Source organism: Rattus norvegicus, chromosome 15, assembly GCF_036323735.1.
Source record: "Rattus norvegicus strain BN/NHsdMcwi chromosome 15, GRCr8, whole genome shotgun sequence".
In the NCBI taxonomy this organism is placed as follows: Eukaryota; Metazoa; Chordata; class Mammalia; order Rodentia; family Muridae; genus Rattus; species Rattus norvegicus.
The window spans coordinates 46,798,783-46,817,831 of record NC_086033.1 but is presented as its reverse complement, the minus strand read 5'-3'; the positions used below and the strand labels follow the sequence as shown (position 1 = coordinate 46,817,831).

The following is a 19,049-nucleotide window of genomic DNA, read 5'->3' as shown; positions in this document are numbered from 1 at the left end:
ATCTCTCAACATCTATGGTCTCAACTGTCCAATAAAAAGACATAGATTAATAAACTGGATGCGCAATGAGGACCCTGCATTCTGTTGCCTACAGGAAACACACCTCAGAGACAAAGACAGACACTACCTCAGAGTGAAAGGCTGGAAAACAAGTTTCCAAGCAAATGGTCTGAAGAAGCAAGCTGGAGTGGCCATTCCAATATTGAATAAAATCGATTTTCAGCTAAAAGTCATCAAAAAAGATAAGGAAGGACACTTCATATTCATCAAAGGAAAAATCCAACAAGATGAACTCTCAATCCTAAATATCTATGCTCCAAATACAAGGGCACTTACATACATAAAAGAAACCTTACTAAAGCTCAAAGCACACATTGCACCTCACACAAGAGTAGTAGGAGATTTCAGCACCCCACTCTCATCAATGGACAGATCATGAAGCTTTTACTGTTATAGAAGATGCTGCTTCCCGTGCCCCTCCAACATGGAGTCCTTCTTTGTAGATGCTGGGAAAGGACATCAGGTCCCTGGGGGAGTTACAATTGGTTGTGAGCTGCCATTTGGATTCTGGGTACTGAACCTGGGTCCTCTACGGGAACAAAAAGTGTTTTTAACCATTGGGCCATCTCCCCAGCCACTCCTGCTTTAGTTTAATACAGCTCAAAGAATTCTCAGTACTGACTTCTAGCTTCTGACCCACCACAGCTGAGGTTCATACTTAAGAGCTCATGGAATCTCTTAAAGATGGTACACATACACCTGAGAATTATTAAAGTAGGACTAAATTCTATTACTTCCATAGTATGTCCTAGTGATGTGCTTTAATTCATGGAATAAATCCAAGCATAGTGTGTGGGACACCGAGGCTGGGCTTTTCAATTTGATCTATCATAGAGAGTTCATTGTACTTCAACCAAGCATGCTTAGCAATAGTTTACACACCTTGTTTGGCATATGTATGAGCATGTGTGCAGTCTGAGATGTGTCAAGGAACAAACAGCATCACCTCTGCCCTCAGAAGTTGGAAAGAGAAAACACACTCTAGAAACATACTCAAATACTCACATACATTGTATAATCTGTGATTGCCATCCCAATATCCTGTGAAGGCATATACTAACTAATGTTGCTTTCCATCCCATATACAGACACCAAACCCAAACACTATTGCAGATGCCAAGAAGTGCATGCTGACAGGAGCCTGATTGATTTCTCCTGAGAGGCTCTATCAGAGCCTGACAAATACAGAGGCGCATGCTCACAGCCAACTATTGGATTGAACACAGGGGACATGGAGGAGTTAGAGAATGAGTTGAAGGAGCTGAAGGGGTTGGCAAACACATAGAAAGAACAACAATATCAACCAACCAAACATCCCAAAGCTCCTAGGGACTAAACCACTAATCAAAGAGTACACATGGAGGGACCCATGGTTCCAGCCACATATGTAGCAGAGGATGGCCTTGTTGGGCACCAGTGGGAGGAGAGGCCATTGGTCCTGGGAAGTCTCTATACCCTATTTTAGGAAAATGCCGGGGTGGAAGGTGGGAATGGGTGGGAGGTGGGGATGGGTGAGTGGGTGGGGGAGCAACCTCAGAGAAGCAGGGAGAGGGAGGATGGGATAGGGGGTTTCCAGAGTGGAAACCAGGGAAGGAGATAACATTTCAAATGTAAATAAATAAAATATCCAATAAAAAAAGAAAGAAAGAAAAGCAAAATCCCAGAAATGGGAACTGGCACCCTCATGGACAGAAGAACAGAAGACATTTTGAAATTTAAATCAGTGCCTACTTTATCCTAGGCTGCCAGTAACCATTCCTGCTTAGGCAAGGCTGCTTCTCCCATTCTCTAGTTTTCCTTAAATTGAAAATATTAATTGTATGTCTTCACTTTTTCTGTCCACTCGCCTCAGTCTCTCATTGATGGAGACCTGATATAGCATCATTACAGAATGGCAATTGTCCCTTGCTTCTTCAATTTGTATGTCCAGCTCCCACATTTCAAGGATATTGCAGCAAATCTTAAAATCAGAAGTTCCTATCTTTTGTCTTTTTGTCTTTTGTCCAACCTTGACAGGCTTCTAAGAGATTGATAAGCTATAGAGCTTCTCTTAATGCATGCATTAGTGGTACTGAGAATAATGAAGTGCTTGGCGGCTGCTTTTATGTTCATATATAAATGCATATATCCAGCAGAGACTTTTGATGGGAAACTGACATCCCAAGAAGTCTTCACAGAGTCAGTGGCACAATGTGATTTGAGCACCCCTTTCCCACGTAAGCCCAGGTCTCCATATGTGATCTCAAGTTTCTCAAATTTTATACTTGGTATATGAACTCAATGAAAATATGTTGGACATTAAGGAAGAGCTGCACTTAAGATTTGGTTTCTTGAACGTTTTCCCCTTTCCCCAAACCTTTTGCTATCTCAGCGTATTTTCTTAAGGATTTCTCCACTTTGTGTCTACTTACTATTGGCAAGTGTACACCAGTTTGTGTGCACTCTGATAGCCCTAATGACATGCCTCCACTCATACCCCCTTGATGGACATGTCTGTGTTCATTAAATAAATAAATAAGTAAATAAATAAATAAATAGCAGTGACTTTCTGTTCATCCTCTCATAGTTGTTTTTCCAGTTTCTTCTCTGAATGCCCCATCTCTTTGCTCTGTCCTTTTTTCTCTTTCCCCTTTGCTCCCTTTTGGTCCCCACCCCAGTCTTCAAACTTTTCTCCTCTTGTGCCTGTTGCTGTCAATGTGTTTATTTATCCCCATTCTCTGTTTTCTGACTTTATTTCATTGATCTAGTTACACTTCTCCTTGGTCACTTGCTCCTCCTTCCAGGGTTAACTGGACTCTTCCATCACAATTCTGGACACTAGGCATCAACAAACCGAGCATACTATTATGCATCTCACAATTAGCTCATCACAAGTTTTTAAGTCTTTGAGCCTATTGTTACCTTTTAAAATATGTGTTGTGACATCCTAGGTTTTGCATGCAAATGGATGGAACTAGAAAATATCATCCTGAGTGAGGTAACTGGACTCAAAAGGACATGCATGGTATGTTCTCACTAATAAGTAGATATTAGCCAAAAAAAAAAGTACAGAAGACCCAGGATACAGTCCACAGAACTCAAAAAGGTTAACAAGCCAAAGGGCCCAAGTGAGGATGCCACTTGGTAGGGAAAAGAAAGCAATCACAGGAGGAAGAGGGAGGGAGGAACCTAGGTGGGAAAGAGGACAGGGAAGGGAAGAGGGGAACATTATCAGGTATTAGGTGGGGGGTTAAAGGACTGAAGCCTGAGGGCCAACAAAAAGAATGGAAACAGGCAACCTCAGGAGGCAGGAGGTGGGGGGACCCTCCAAAATGTACCAGAGACCTGGGAGGTGAGAGACTTTCAGGACTCAAAGGGAATGGCTTTAGATAAAATGCCCTACTGTGGAGAGAGGGAACTTGTAGAGCCCACCTCCAGCAGAAAGACAGGGCATCATTGCCATCCCACAATCAAAAACTCTGATCCATAATTCTTCCTGTCTGAAAGAACTGCAGGGACAAAAATGGAGAAAAGCCTGAGGAAAAGGAGGTCCAGCAACAGGCCCAAAGTGGGATCCAGCTCAAGGGGAGGCCCCAAGGCCTGACATTATTACTGAGGCTATGGAGTGCACACACAAGGAGACGTACCATGACTGCCCTTTGAAAGACCCAACAAGCAACTGAAAGAGTTCAATGCAAATCTTTACACCCAACCAATGGACAGAAGCTGCTGAACCCTGTGGTTGAAATAGAGAAAGGCTGGAGGAAGCTGAGGAGGAAGGCAACCCTGTAGGAGGACCAGCAGTCTCAATTCATCTGAACCACAGGATTCTCTCAGACACTGGACTACCAACCAAGCAGCATACACCAGCTGATTTGAGGTCCCCAACAGCAGAGGACTGCCTGGACTGGGTTCAGTCAGAGAAGATGCACCTAACCCTCAAAAGACTGGAAGACCCAGGGAGTGGGGAGGTCTGGTGGGGTGAGATGTGGGGGTTTGGACATCCTGGTGGAGACAGGGGTAGGAGGGGTCTGGAGGAGGTATGGGATGTGGAACTCTCAAAGGGTAGACTGGGAAGGGGATAAAATCTGGAGTGTAAAAATATTGAATAAAATTTTAAACATAAAATAAATAAAATGTGATCTCTTAAAACCCAGCAATTATCTTTTGTATCTTGTGCTTTGGAAAACTGCACAAATAAATATTAGTACATAAATATAATTCAGATAAGAAAACATGGACATTTTAATATTGTTATAGCTGTATATGTTGAATAATCTCAGGAATGGTGGGTTTTTAATGGTATATTAATTATGATTATCAGTGTAAGTGATTTACACATCAGAAATCTATTTATAGTTACTGATTTTTATTATACTTTGGTTTTCTAAAGTCCACTTTCACTTTGATCTGTCTGAGCATCAAGATAATAAATTGTCAAGCAACCCAGCAATCCCTTATGCACTCATTAAAAACAACCTAATGATTCTGTCATAAAGTCTTTTATTCAAATTATATAAAATATGAGTATTTTGACCAAAGAGAGGAAAATAGAATACATATGGAAATAAGAATTTTAAGTTATTTCCAATTTTCTGAATTTGGCTTTGAAAATGATTCAGAATTTAAGTCATAAGATGCATATAGTAATTAATATATACATTAGAAATAAATGTTATTTAAATAAAATAGTCTTATAATTTCACTTAAAGATTTACTTGAGTCTTACAAAATCATAAAAGTTAAATCAGAATCATGCTTCATCTAGTGTCATTTTAAGAAAAAGGGCTAATGTTTCATGTAGTTATCACTTTAAAGAATCAGAATCATGTTTCAAATATATATATATATCTTCTCCGACATGTGTGCAAATTTTAAATAAATATGAATTACTTAGTACTGTGAATTATTGTGCAAAGATTTTTTTGTGTAACTCTTACATATATATTACACTAACTTATGCCTCTACCGTAGTGGACCTGACCCAAGGTAGAGTAAGGAAACAGATGATCAGTACTTCTGAGGGATGAGATTTTCTTATTCATCATTATGCCCCATATGTACTTCAATAAGTTGACTGGCTGCCGTCCTCTGCTACCTAACCCATTCTGCTTCCTAGCTCCTCCCTGGACTCTGAAACAGTGTCAGCACCGAAGTCAGTGGCAATATGATCCGTCAAACTTAATGGTGACTCTGGGTTGTAAGAACACAACTGAGAAGCAGAAGCAGTGTTCTAGAACTGAGCAGTACTCGCCAAGAGAATGGCTAGAAAGATGTAGTCTGCATGCACCTTGCCAACGCTGACTCTAGGTTCCAAGTTTCAGAGAAATACAGGACCATTTATGGATCTGTAGGGTTAAGGATATAGGAGTGCCCAGAGCACAGAAAGCAGTCCAGGGTTACTTTCTGCTGGGGCCTGCAGGCAGTAATTACAGCTGAAATACCATGATTATCCCTCTGACTGTACAGATGAGGAAAGTCAGCCATGACAGGGGTCAAATGTTGTGCTCAGCATCACAAATCTGAGGCGGGATATATGTCTCACATGTGAACCAGGAAGTCTGGATCCAGGCCTCTGCGTGCCTATTCACAGTCTCTCTAGAAAGATCTGTCCATGTTTTAAGATAACAAAATGACAGGTTGCCTTAATGCAACCCAGTAACAAAGATGGAGCAAAACCTAAGTTAGTACCTTCAGAAGTAGCTCATGTTGCTCTACTCTGCAAACGAGCTGTAGAAGGGGATAGCCATGCATCCACCCTGTCTTCTTTTCCCTTAGAGTCTGCAGTGCAGGCTAACCAGACAGCCCCATTCAGAGAAGGAAGGTGAGGACATCATGTTCTTCTTTGTAATTAAACGCCTCTGTTGATAATTAGTAAGTGCAAGGAGGCTGTGGATTAAATCTTGGGCACCTTTTTCCTTCACTTTTTCTCTTCTCTTTTCTTTTCTTTTCCCATCCCAAAGCCTATCCCTAGCAGATGCTGCACAAGAGCAGCAAAGCCACTCTAGAGGGAGTCGCTTACCCATTTCCTCAGCTCCAAAAGTAAGCCATTTGTTAAGGAGAGATTAATTTATGCTAATATCTCAAAGCTCTGCCAAATGTTCCTAGGGATCTCCATTAACATTTAATATATTCTAGCTGCATCAATATAAATTTTAACATTGATGTAGTAATTAAAGATCTGCAGTATCCTTTAAAGATTGCTTTCATATTAATCTGCTAATGGAAGGCGAGGTGAACAGAGTGTTATTAAACCAAGCAATGTCAGCTACATACAAAGAATGTTCTATGGAGCAAATGCATGAGAGATGAAATTGCTCATATGACCTTTGCTAAGTGTTCAGGTATTAGATATAATTGCTCTAGTTCCAAGGCAATTTTCCTCAGAGAGAAACTAAGGTATCTGGAAAATTTTGTTCAGAATTAGGGTCTGGGTCTCATGGGCCACCCCTTGTCTTCAGTCCTGATATATTAAGATAATATTCTCCAATTCTAGAAACATCTATTCCCTGGCCCTAGTATTTAGCTAGTAATGCACTATGATTTAATAAAGTCCTGTCAGTGACTGAACAGCTTAGGAGAATATTTGCAGCTATCTGTTGAAGGTAGCACAGCACTCTGAATTCCACAGGGCCATCAATTTTGAATAGTGACATTTCAAATATTAAGACCTTTTAAAAGAAGATTGGGAGAGGGGTGATGGGGAAAGGCTATGGGGTCCTTTCATTGATGTCAACATTACACTGTCATCTCTTACCCCAATGCTACAGTGTGGGATATCATCGACTCAGGGGACCTAAAACATAACATGCAAACAATGCCAATGGAATTTTTGTTGAGAAGGTACTTTGACTCATTAACACCAAAGTGTTTTAAGCAAGTTCACATTTCTTTAAGGTTCAGGATAGACATGCTTGTGAGAAACAATAACATTAATAGCTTTCGTAGATCTGCAGAATAGTGCCTTGAGAAGGCACTGTTGGTTGACTAGATGTCTTAATTTATTTTCCTGTTGCTGTCTTAAAATACCATGACAAAAAGAACTCAATGGAGAACAGTTTGTTCTGATTCATAGTTCAAAAATACAAACAGCTACAGTGGGCAAGTGAAGGCCATCTAAGTGACACTTCATCCTCTTCTTGATTCAAAGGGTACTACACATGCCCACGTAACCCCTTCAATCCCTACACCATATACATAGTAAAAGTAGAAAATAAAAAGCATCATACTAAATTTTCCCTCATTCTTTAGGAATGTCCACATTTATTTTTCTGAAAAGGAAAGTACATGCAAAAGTCAAAGGGAGTCAAGAACCCTAACAATTCTTACCTACCATCAAGAAAGGAGAGAAAATATGAAATGAGCAGGGAATGGCTAGCTTCAACACCTCTTAGCAATGCAGAAACATAATCCAGACAGGAACCAGATCCAGACAGGTCGTCAGCAGTGAGCCAGGCCAAGGCAGAGTATGCCAAAGTCAAGAACTAACATTCCAGGACATCAGAGTCCTGCAGAGTGCTGCAGGCCTTGGGGAGAATGTAGGGCAGGCTGGATACAGGAACAAAGGGGCCCCTGCCTGTGTCTGCTGCCATTGTTCCAGGCTTGAAGATTCTGTCCAGAAAGTCCTAGCCAGAGCAAAATATAAAGCTACCATATTGGCCAGGGCTGCAAGATAGACCTTAGCTGAAATGCAATTCACAACTCAGCATTTCATACATGACTAGTCCCTAGGAAATACCAAAGATCTATTCTTAAAGCATGCATTCCTAGGGTTATCTCTTGGAGATATTGATTTGGTAGACTGAAAGGGCTCGAGGATTTTCTGGTTTCCATCCTCAAAGTGATTCTAAAAGTATGATAGGTTGAGGAGAGGGGATAACTCCAAATTATGAACTTTTCTGTGGTGCCAGTCTACTTGTTATGCACCTCAGGCAAAGGTTTTACTTCCAATGCTTATCTGACTCATGTATAAAGCATGAATATTAAATTGCCTCCTAGGGCCTGGGGAGTGGTTCAGTGGTTTAGAGTATTTGCTGCTCTTTCAGGGGACCTGGCTTTGGTTCCCAACACCCACATAATGGCTTACAACCAGCCACAACTCCAGTTCCAGACCATCTGATACACTCTCCTGAACTCTGTAGGTGCCAGGCATGCACATGGTGCACATAGATACATGTAGGCAAAACACTCACATGCATAATATAAAACATATAAATCTAAAAGAGTTTTAATTACCTTCTCAAATCAACCTCTCCTGCCATGAACAGAAAGTGACCCAAACTCAGTGACTACCACCATCTGTAGTTTTCTTCACTGTTTTCTAGGTCTTAAGACTTGGCATATGTCCATTATTTAGACAGAAGATTATTGCTTGCTTTAAAAAGAACAATCCAGAAGTTTTCAAACAAATAACAAGTAGGAATAACTAAGCAGAGTCCCTATGTCCAATTCTTGTTTGCTAAGCACAACTACTACCATACAAACCCAAAAGAGGAAAATAGAACCTGAAATACAGTTATTTCCTTTATTTCCTCTGCTCCTAGACTGTAATCTGTGTGTGGAGGTACTTATTTCTGCCTCATTTGTCCCCTGACTATGTTCTAACTCTATTGTGCCCACCACCTAGAATTTATATTTATCTGGGTTTGGTTTGCCTTTAGAAAGTAAATATCTTATTCCATTTCTCCTCTTCCTGAATCGTAGGTTCCCTTCAGCATGCAAACTTTCTACCACCATCCATATCTCCACATCAGACCCTTCTCCTGAGGGAAGACTCTGACCTGGTACTAAGGGTAGAACTGGGTTTGAAATGGTGCCTTTGTACATTGTAGCTTCCAATCTCATCTCAAAGGAAGTTACATGGCAATCTTCCAAACACTGAATGAGGGTTTCTAATCTCTGTGAGCACCAACAAAGCATGAACTTGCTTGCATTTCTGCTTGGGTGTGAATGTAAGATCTTTAACCTGGTCAGGCTCTGAAGAAGTGAGCTAGAGGAAGAAACTGGGGGGAATAAGGAAAAACAAATGAAAGGAAAGGCTAAGGAATCTAATAGGAATAAAGAAAATGTCTGTGATTTCTGCCTCTCAATCTACCTTACAAACCTACCCTAGGTCTCTTAGAACTGAGAGGCTCAGTTTTAGCAAATAAATGAGTGTAACAGTTGAATAAGATCTGTAGAATGTGTCATAGTGAGAGTAGTCCACTAAGTCCCACTTTCTTGGGAAGAGCCTGGAGGATGCTCATAGGCATAGTGATACTACAGTGAGGACTATAAAGTTACATGGAGTTCTAGGAATGCTCCTTCTTTGGCTAGTCTTGGTACTAGCCATATGTAATGGAGGGTGAAGTAAATCATCACTTCACTATAGTTATGTCCCAGTAGGTCACAAAACTATTGTAGAGACTGAGTTGCATAGGCAGCTCTGATTCATGTCATTCCTCACACACCAGGCAAGGTAGAGAAGATTCAAGGAGAGTGAAGGGTTGACATGCACGGCCTGGTCAGCAGATCATTGTACTGAACCAGAGGTTTCCAGGGCTGCTCATATACCTCATAGTAATACCAGCTGTCCCATCATGGAGATACACTGGTCACTATCTCACCCTGGAGAGCACCAAAACCAAAACTAGTGAAGAAAAGTACAGTAATTTCACTTCTAAATCCAACCCAAGTGCCTATCTTATCAAATATAGCCGGCTTCTAACCAAGAGCTTCTCATTTCGGCTTGCATACCATCATAGAATCCTATGTTTGTTGAAAGAGAGACTCCTCAGGAAAATGATTGCACCCCAGTTCCTGCCTTAATTTGGAGCTATCTACACCAAGGAGGCAAACCACAGTGTGTTGAACTTCTGAGGTGTGACTGTGATCCAAGTCTGACCGAAGGAGTATTTGAATGACAATAAATATTGTTATTTAATATGTTTCCATAATGCCTCATTAAAAGAAGTCAAGCCAGCCGAGACACATGAAAGATCACAAAGTGGAGAGGTGAGAAATATCTGGGTGCTTGATGATGTCATTGAGCTGCTGAAATGAGACCCAAGAGGCCATTCTACTCAAGACTCTTATGATGTAGTACTACAAATACCCAGTGCACATGTGAACTGGGTTATATACTAACTGCAAATTACATGCAGATTCATGGTGGGAGTTCAACTTGATAGGCAAGGTCAGGTGGCTGGCTAGCTAATACCTTTCAGTCAAAAACAAGTAAAACAAATCCTTTCAGATGTCCTATTACCTCAAGATATAACCCATCACTCACCATGTCACAATGGATACAGGAAGTTCCCTGTCCCCAAGAAGATTCTATTGTTTTAAAGAGTAGGACAAGAAATAGTAGCAACCCTAGATGCCTAGAACAAATGAAACTCAAGACGGATGATCAAAATGTGAATGTTTCACTCCTTCTTTAAAAGGGGAACAAGAATACCCTTGACAGGGAATAGAGAGGCAAAGATTAAAACAGACACAGAAGGAACACCCATTCAGAGCCTGCCCCACATGTGGCCCATACATATACAGCCATCCAATTAGACAAGATGGATGAAGCAAAGAAGTGCAGGCGGACAGGAGCCGGATGTAGATCGCTCCTGAGAGACACAGCCAGAATACAGCAAATACAGAGGCGAATGCCAGCAGCAAACCACTGAACTGAGAACAGGACCCCTGTTGAAGGAATCAGAGAAAGAACTGGAAGAGCTCGAAGGAGCTCGAGACCCCTTATGAACAACAATGCCAAGCAACTAGAGCTTCCAGGGACTAAGCCACTACCTAAAGACTATACATGGACTGACCCTGGACTCTGACCTCATAGATAGCAATGAATATTCTAGTAAGATCACCAGTGGAAGGGGAAGCCCTTGGTCCTGCTAAGACTGAACCTCCAGTGAACTAGATTGTTGCAGGGAGGACGGCAATGGGGGGAGGGTGGGGAGGGGAACACCAATAAAAAAGAGGAGGGGGAGGGATTAGGGGGATGTTTGCCTGGAAACCGGGAAAGGAAATAACACTCGAAATGTAAATAAGAAATACTCAAGTTAATAAAAAAAAGAAAGAAAGAAAGAAAGAAAGAAAGAAAGAAAGAAAGAAAGAAAGAAAGAAAGAAAGAAAGAAAGAAATAGTAGCAACAGAAGTCACAGTGACCAGACCTCAGGCAACTCCGAGTTCTGAGCTGTTTGGTAACAAAAGAGAAGGAGCCAGAATTTTTATCTGGTCTCTTAGTTACTTGGGATGTGGGAAATCTTGTACTGACTCTGGGCAGTCTAGTCACTCCTTGTACATAAAACAGGGACAACCCTCCCTTTATCTTCCTCTTGGACACTATAAGGATAAACTTGTCGGTGCCAGCACCGACAAGGTACCGAGAATCGGGCGAAAGCCTGCGGGATGAAAGAAGCACACACACACAGGTTATTCGTGTCAAGCCAGAAGAGGAAGAGAGCCTCTGGTTTCTTTATTGACCAAACTATATATCCAAAGAACACCACTTAGCAGGTATCTGTCAAGCACAGTGGGGAACCCTGGCTGAGACTTAGATAACAGAGGACCGACTATGTGGCCTGAATAAATTAGGGAAATAACCAGGAAGGCCAGCCTAATTCTGACTCAGGTGAGAAGTACCTGGCCAGACTGTTCCCAGTTGGGGACAAAAGGCTTCCACATGCAAGGGCAGGGCTCAGCAGGGGTCAAACCTTGTTGGAGACCCAGAAGGGTCTTGTTCAGGTTGACAACATTCTGTGAATGTAAACTTCTTGTGCCATAAATTACAGGGAGGGGCTTTTGATCCTACAATCTAAGACTAAGGCCACACAGTGACAAAGCAACCAGGCCCAAATCCAATACGGCTCCCACATAAACTAAATGATTTGTGTGAGATGTTTGACAAAAAGCAAAGCATCATTCCCTGCCTAGCTGCTCTACCTAGTTATTCTGTTATTCTGTGCTTGAAGCACTGCGATCATTCAGGCTTTGGTCTTTGCTACACATTAGGATGTTTTTGATTTTGGGGTTTTTGGGGTGGTCTGGGGAGTTGAGGGAGCATGTAGGAGTCATCAATACCGGGACTTTTCATTCACTTGCAAATTTAAGTTGTCCACAGTGCTTACCACTGTGGCTACCAGTTCTTTCTAAAGCTCTTCTGTGTGTCTCTCGTGCAGCTACAGGACCTCCAAATCCAGGACCTCCAAATCCAGATCCACGGACTATGGTGTTCTCTAAGCTGTTTCCCTACCATATTGTTCCAAGAGCCTCAGCTCTGACCTCTTGTAGTACAGTAAATTCCAGTCCTGTACTCCCACCTGCTTTGTGACCTTAGCTTTGGAATCAGGTGACAACTTTCTTCTCTGAATCATTATCCTCTAGGCTGAGGTTACTGCTTGCCCTCCCAGCCCCAGATGCCTCCTGCTCAGCTTGTTCCATTGATGAACTGCTGAGGTGGCTCTTACCTGGGTCCTCTGGGATGTGTGGATCTCATCTGCTTACCACCTGCAGGTCATTTAGAGGCCAGGCAGCAAAGTGCTAGGGATGGGGGTGAGGTGTTCTTTCTATCCCAGTGTCCTAGTGTCTTATCTGCAATTACGTGTACTGCCTCAGGAAAGCATTCCAGGATCATCACGGACTCATGGGATTAGAAAAATAAATAAGGACAGGCAGCCCAGTTCCAGAGCCTGGTACCACTTCTGAACTTAAAGTTCCATACAGATAGGCAGGTATGGAAAGAGCTGATGCCCCAGTATGGTTTAGGACTGTGGCAAACTGAAGAACCCTGTCACTGGTTAAGAAACCAAAAGACCTGGAATCATCTTCGGCACTGAGATGGGGATAGCAGGCAACTATCCACACTCCCACCCCCACACCTACTCCTGACCTGCCCCCCCAGCCCAATAGTCAGACACTCTGTGTCCTGCGTCTCAATCCATTTCCTTTTATTGTGGTTATAGATAGTCACAGTCATGTCACTAACTGAACTCCTAAATGGTAGAGCATCCTTTCACTTTGCACTAGAATCAGTTGGGAGCTGACAATCACCAAGCCCCGGTAAGAATGAGTAAGTGGATGAGCAGCGAATAAATAAAAAGTGGCTTTGAAAGGACTAATCTGCTTCAGAAAGTTTCCCCATCTGTATTTGGAGGAGCAGTCTCTGTGATCATACCACACACCCCATCCTCAACCAGCTGGTCCTACACCTCGGAGGTACCTTAATGAGTACATTTGCTCGGTCCCTGCTTCTCTCATGAACACAAGATGAGTTTTCTGTCAGCTCTTAAGGGGATGCAACCCTGCCAGGGAACTCCACTGTGGTGCCACCACCCTCCTGGCAAAGGTGCTTTTTGGTTGTGTGGACTGCTGTTCTGAATGGTTTCCTCTGTTTATTTGCAGAAGCAGGCTGTAGCGGACAACGCCCTTTGCCACAGAGCTGCTTCAGAATGATGTCTGTGAGTAATGTTCTGATCACCACTGGCAATACACGAAAGCTGGGAAAACCAGATTTCTGGGAAGAGGGCAAACTTCCCAGGGCCACTCTCAACAAGCAATTTCCTCTAGGACTTTCTCTGGCACAGTATTTACTCTATGACAGAGGCTTCCTCTCTGTATTTATTATCTATAATCCTTTTAGCAGAGTAAACACCATGTGTAGTAAAACAACTCCTTTTATCCTGAGCTTCTTCCCTTAAGTTTCAAAAGCAGCAACATTTCATTCTTACTTAAAAGTGGTGACCAGAGACAGCTACACCACTCTCTTTTTAAAATAGGGACAACCCCCACCCCTCCACCCCCACCCCCACCCCCGTCTTTTCATCCCAAACATCTAAGCCTGAGGTGTTTTCCAGGATTCGCTACTTTCTAGTTTGCACCAGGTCCCCACACCCTGAGCTTACCCTTGTACTGTGCTTGGTTTACCACGTGACTTTCAGCGCCTTTGTATGACCTTCAACCTTCAGCTGAGGAAAGGAGGACCTTGAGAGTCTCCGAGACATTCTGACTCAACTTTAAATAGCTCAGCTGTCCCAAAAGAGTTTAATGTGACTTAAAAGCAGACATTTATACTACAGTTGTCAGATAAATGCTTAAGAATCATAAGCATAAGAAATGGGAGGAAATAGATAAACAAGTTAGACCAGCTGGTAGACTTGTTATAAAGGACAAATATTCCCTGTTTTTTCTCTGCAGCTCGGGCAGAAGGAGAACTGCGAAAAATTAGTACACTCTCATTACTGGAGAGTAACGAGAGGGGAAAAGGCAGCAAAAACACATTCTAGGAGAAGCAGAGCCCTTTTGAACCTGGTTGTAAAACAGAGATGGAATATTTTATAAGAGACCTTGAAAATTGTCAGTCACCTTGACACAGAACTCAGGACAGATTTTTACTACAAATACACCAAAATGAATTTTATGTGGTGCTTTGTTTATAACCTACAAATTTTAAGCTACGGGATATTTTTAGGAACTGTAGATTTCTGTTTTCTCTCCATGGACTGGATCGTGAGAGCTCTATGAAACTCCATAAAGGAGCTATTGTCCCATGTTTTCAATTTGAAAACAATGGAGGTTAAATGTGGCTAAGAAGCTCTCCCAAAAAGGATAGAGCTGGGACTTGAGCCCATATTTAATATTTTAAATTCTGAAGATGAGATACTAAACACAATTACATTAAGGCAATTTAATAAATTGTCCAAAATATAGCCTTCCAACAATCTGACAGAAGCCATCTTGAGTAAATGGAGGATAAGAGTTATTTTTTTCTTGAGTGTCATTCTGCTGAGTTAGATTTCTAATAAAACTCTAAGTTGCAAACACTCGCCTGTGTACTAGCAAAGGGCACTGGGCCACAACAGTCTAAAGCCCTAATAGAGATCAAAGATCTTGGCTATGATTGAGCCAGGCTAAAGTTGCAGGGTTTAACTAAGTGTCAGCCTTCTCCCTGAATCATACCCACCACTCCCCAGTCAATCGTTCTTAAGTCAAGAACGAATTCCATGTGTTCATCCTTTAAATGTTTCTCAATGTCAAGGGTTATCAATTCCAGTGCGGGCGCACGTGTGTGTGTGTGTGCGTGCGTGCGTGCGTGCGTGTGTGTGTGTGCCCGCATGTGCATGTGCATGTGTGTATGTGTGTGTGTATTATATGTAATATACATTCATATGAATGGCTGTATTAAGAAATTCAAAGAAACCAAAAGACTGACTTACACAGAGAGAAATAAGCATGAATAGAATATTCCATAGACACTATACATTGAGTTTAACATGTGCACATGCATGCACACACACACACACACACACACTCACACACACACACACACCCCTAAATAATTTATTTTAAATGTATTCAAACAGCTAAGGAAAACTATGTATGAAAAAGTTCAGGAAAGGATAGTGATAACATCAAAAATATCAATAAAGATATATAAATTAAATAAAGAAAGTGTGCGATTTAATGGTATGAATTAGATGAAACTTCATCCTTGGGCAGGAAGAAGAAAGACAGGTACAGTTGAAGAGTTGCCCAATCAATGGAATGAAAACATAATGAAGAAAGCATTAAGAAGATATCGTGGAGCTCCATAAAGCCTTTGACCTGCACTTAACAGGAGAGTCAGAAGCAAAGCGAGACTGAAAAGAAACAACATGAGCATATTTGAATAAATAATAGTCATAAACTTGCATTTGTAAGTTGGCTTATATGTTTTCTTAATATCTAGTTTTTGAGTTCTTTACATGGTTTGAATATTAGCCCTCTATCACTTTTCCCATCCTGTAGGCTGCTGTGCTGATTGATGGTGTCCTTTGCAGTACAGAAGCTTCTCAGTTTCATGAGGTCCCATTTATTAATTGTTGATCTCCGTGGCTGTGCTAACAATGTTCTGTTCAGAAAGTCATTTCCTGTGCCAGTGAGCTTACAACTATTCCCCACTTTCTCTTCTACCAGGTTCAGGTTCTCATTTCTGTTAAGGTCTTTGATCCTTCTCTTGTTGAGTTTTGGGCAGTATGCTAAGTGTGAATCCTTTTGGATTCTTTTACAAGCAGTCATCCAGTTTGACCAGCACCATTTGTTGAAGATGCTGTCTTTTTTTTCCAGTGTGTGTTTCTCGATTCTTTATCAAAAATTCATGTGTTCATAGGTGTGTGGATGTATGTCTGGGTCTGCAACTTGATTTCATTGGTCAGCATTTCTGTTTTTGTATCAAAACAAAGTTGTTTTTATTGTTATAGCTCAGTTCCACTCCACTTAACAGAATCTCTCTACAAGTCTCCTTTTCTCCTTTTAATCACAAGTTTGAAGGTGCCATGATTTGGGGTAGGAGTGGGGGACATAGAGTTTATTTATCTCTGAGGTCTCTGGAATTTATACTTTTCTCCAAATCCTATCAATGTAGCAATAAGTTCTAGTTTATATGTGGGCTTGTTGACTCTTCATCAAGTTTTCTGTTTTGGAGAAAGGGACAGTGTTTGGACATATTTGTATTCCACTGGCTGAAAATGTTTCAGTTTTTATGACGCTAAATGTATGGTTTGGGGTATTTATTATGTTTGTCCTTTGTCTTTGATATTGTTTACAGCAAATGTAAGAGCAATTAGATAAATCAGTGAAAGAGAAAGTTCCAGAAGCATTTTGGAAACTGAACGGCATACATTTCAATTAAATCCAAGAAATGAGAATAAACTCATAACATGCCACGGGCTAAAAAAGAATCAAACATCCCACAGGAAGACACACTCTCCTAATTAATTATCTTTTCTGTTTAACACCAATTTCTACAAGATAGATTTTTCTCTGCAGCTGCTAGAATCAATAGTGGTTTTTTTTGTTGTTGTTGTTTTGTTTCTTTTGTTGTTGTTGTTGTTTTTTGTCACTGGCAAGCATTTTTCTTTTTAGCTACTACAGAGAAACATAAAGCTGTAAAATCTTCAATATCTGTGTCTGGTGCCTCACTGTTCCTTTTCTGTGCTTTTATTTGGAAATGCTACTTGTGTTCTCTGATGGTTTTTCTAATGCTCTGTCTTTTCTAAAAAGGCTTTAGTAGCTTGTCGAAAACCAGACGTGGCTAGTGAGCCAAGTTCCAACAACCAAATAAACACACTGTCTGAAATCATTTGGGGGATAATTGTACATAAGGTTTGTTTTGTAGTTAATAGCTTTATTATTCCATATTGCGTGCTAAAATCAATTAAACTGGAAGCACATAGCATGAACAATATGTCTCCACGCACCTGTGAATTCTTAATTCTCCAGGTCTTTGCTCACAAATATTTATTGTTTATTATTTTCAAAGTTTACTCAGTCACAATCACATAGATGTTCACTTGCTCATATATACCCATAAATATGATCAAAACCTTGGTTTTTCACTTATTAGTTTCTACACAATTGATCTTCCCATCATACATTTTCACAAGCTGTATGTTATTACTCTGTTTTGAGAACCCATTGTTTGTGGGGCTTTAGAAAGGGCTCAGTGGTGAAGAGTACATACTGCCTTCCCAGAGACCCAGGCTTTGATTCTCAGAACCCACATGATGGCTTACAACTGTCCATTACTCCATTCCTATGGGACTCAATCATGTGCTTTTCTGGGCACCAGGCATACAAGCATGCCCACATGTGCAGCAAAGCACCCATATGCATAAATAAAAATGAAATTCAAGTTTTTTAATTAAGTAATTTAAAGCCCATAGTTTGAGTCAATGACTTCTTATTAATGCATTTCTATAGTTAAAAATTTATTGAAATTTCAATTTTTGAAAACGTTTTGTGTTTCAAAATTGAAAATTTGATTGAAAATTTGTTTTAAATAGATTGTGTCCATTTACTTAAAAGGAAATATTTTCTTAAGTAATGATAACAGCATTCTGTAGATTTTGGACTAGGAGAGATATAGAAAGAACACAGGAAATTTCCTGCAGAAGGCCTGGGCATCAGCATTCATGTCCTTACAAGAACCTGAGCAAGCTGTCATTAGACTCCTGAAAGTCTTGATATAAAAGACAAACTACTACTCTGAAGTCAGTCAGAAGAGAAAAATGTATAAAGAAGCTGCAGCAGAGACCATATGAGCCTAAGAGGAAGCTATTGGAGCTGTCATCTGAGAAACACCAGCTGTCATGTGGACAGCTTGCGAGAAGCTGACTGTGAGCTAGCAAGGGAGTCAGAAACTCCAGGGGAAGGGATAGCTTCAAAATTTCATTGGATTTTACCCCCCAAAACCCTATCAGAAACTTATAACAGGTCCCAAGGAAATAATCTGTTCTTGTCTCCTTAGAAGAAAAGAGTAACTCTTAAAATATACCAAATAATTCCCCATAAGGAAGACCTACTTCACAGAATACCATACCTACAAGGGAGAATATGCAGTCAATGTCCACTGTCTCAGGAGTTTGCCTGTCACCTAAAGAGAAAAGCTGAAGACCTAAGCAATACTTGAGAAAGTTGTAACTCAGGGTCATATACTCAACAGACTAAGAGTGTGCATAGGTGTATGTGTGTATATGTATATGTGTATATGTCTGTATGTACATATATGAGTATGTGTGTTTTTGTGAGTGCATATGCAAATGTGTATGGTGTGTGTGTGTGTGTGTGTGTGTGTGTGTGTGTGTGTGTGTGTAAAACCCAGGCTCGGCGCACACATGGCAAACCTTACCCTCCCAAGTGTTGGGATTACAGTTTATGTCACTATGTCTGGCATTAATTATGTGTTTATTACCTATTAGTGTGTCTTCTTATATAGATTCTGTAAACCTTTGCCCCACTTTTATTGAGCATATGGTCTTATTTTCATAAATTAAGGATTCCTTACAGGTTCTGTCACACACCTTTTATCAAATGTTTGTAGGAAAGTCAGCTCTCAGGTGTGTGGTTTCCCTTTTCACTTTCTATCTCCACAAGAGAATAAGTTTGACAACAAACCTTTTCTTCATGGCTTGGAGGTTATGCATAAGGACTCTTATACATTCTACGCAAGGACTCTTGCTCCATCCAAATGCATCTTTATCCAACTTCTT

General features: G+C 41.0%; 1 long non-coding RNA gene across 3 annotated transcripts in view; it reads left to right on the top strand.

Annotated features, from left to right (window-relative positions):
- LOC120097024 (uncharacterized) overlaps positions 1 to 19,049 on the top strand; it is a 93,773-nt gene that overhangs the window by 62,516 nt on the left and 12,208 nt on the right. For 2 of the 3 annotated variants that reach the window (XR_010058192.1, XR_010058193.1), the window contains one exon: positions 13,426 to 13,481. This is a non-coding gene — a long non-coding RNA (uncharacterized LOC120097024). Of the gene's footprint in view, positions 1 to 13,425; positions 13,482 to 15,519; positions 15,711 to 19,049 lie in introns of those variants that run through there. The other variant, XR_010058194.1, reaches the window with a different exon arrangement.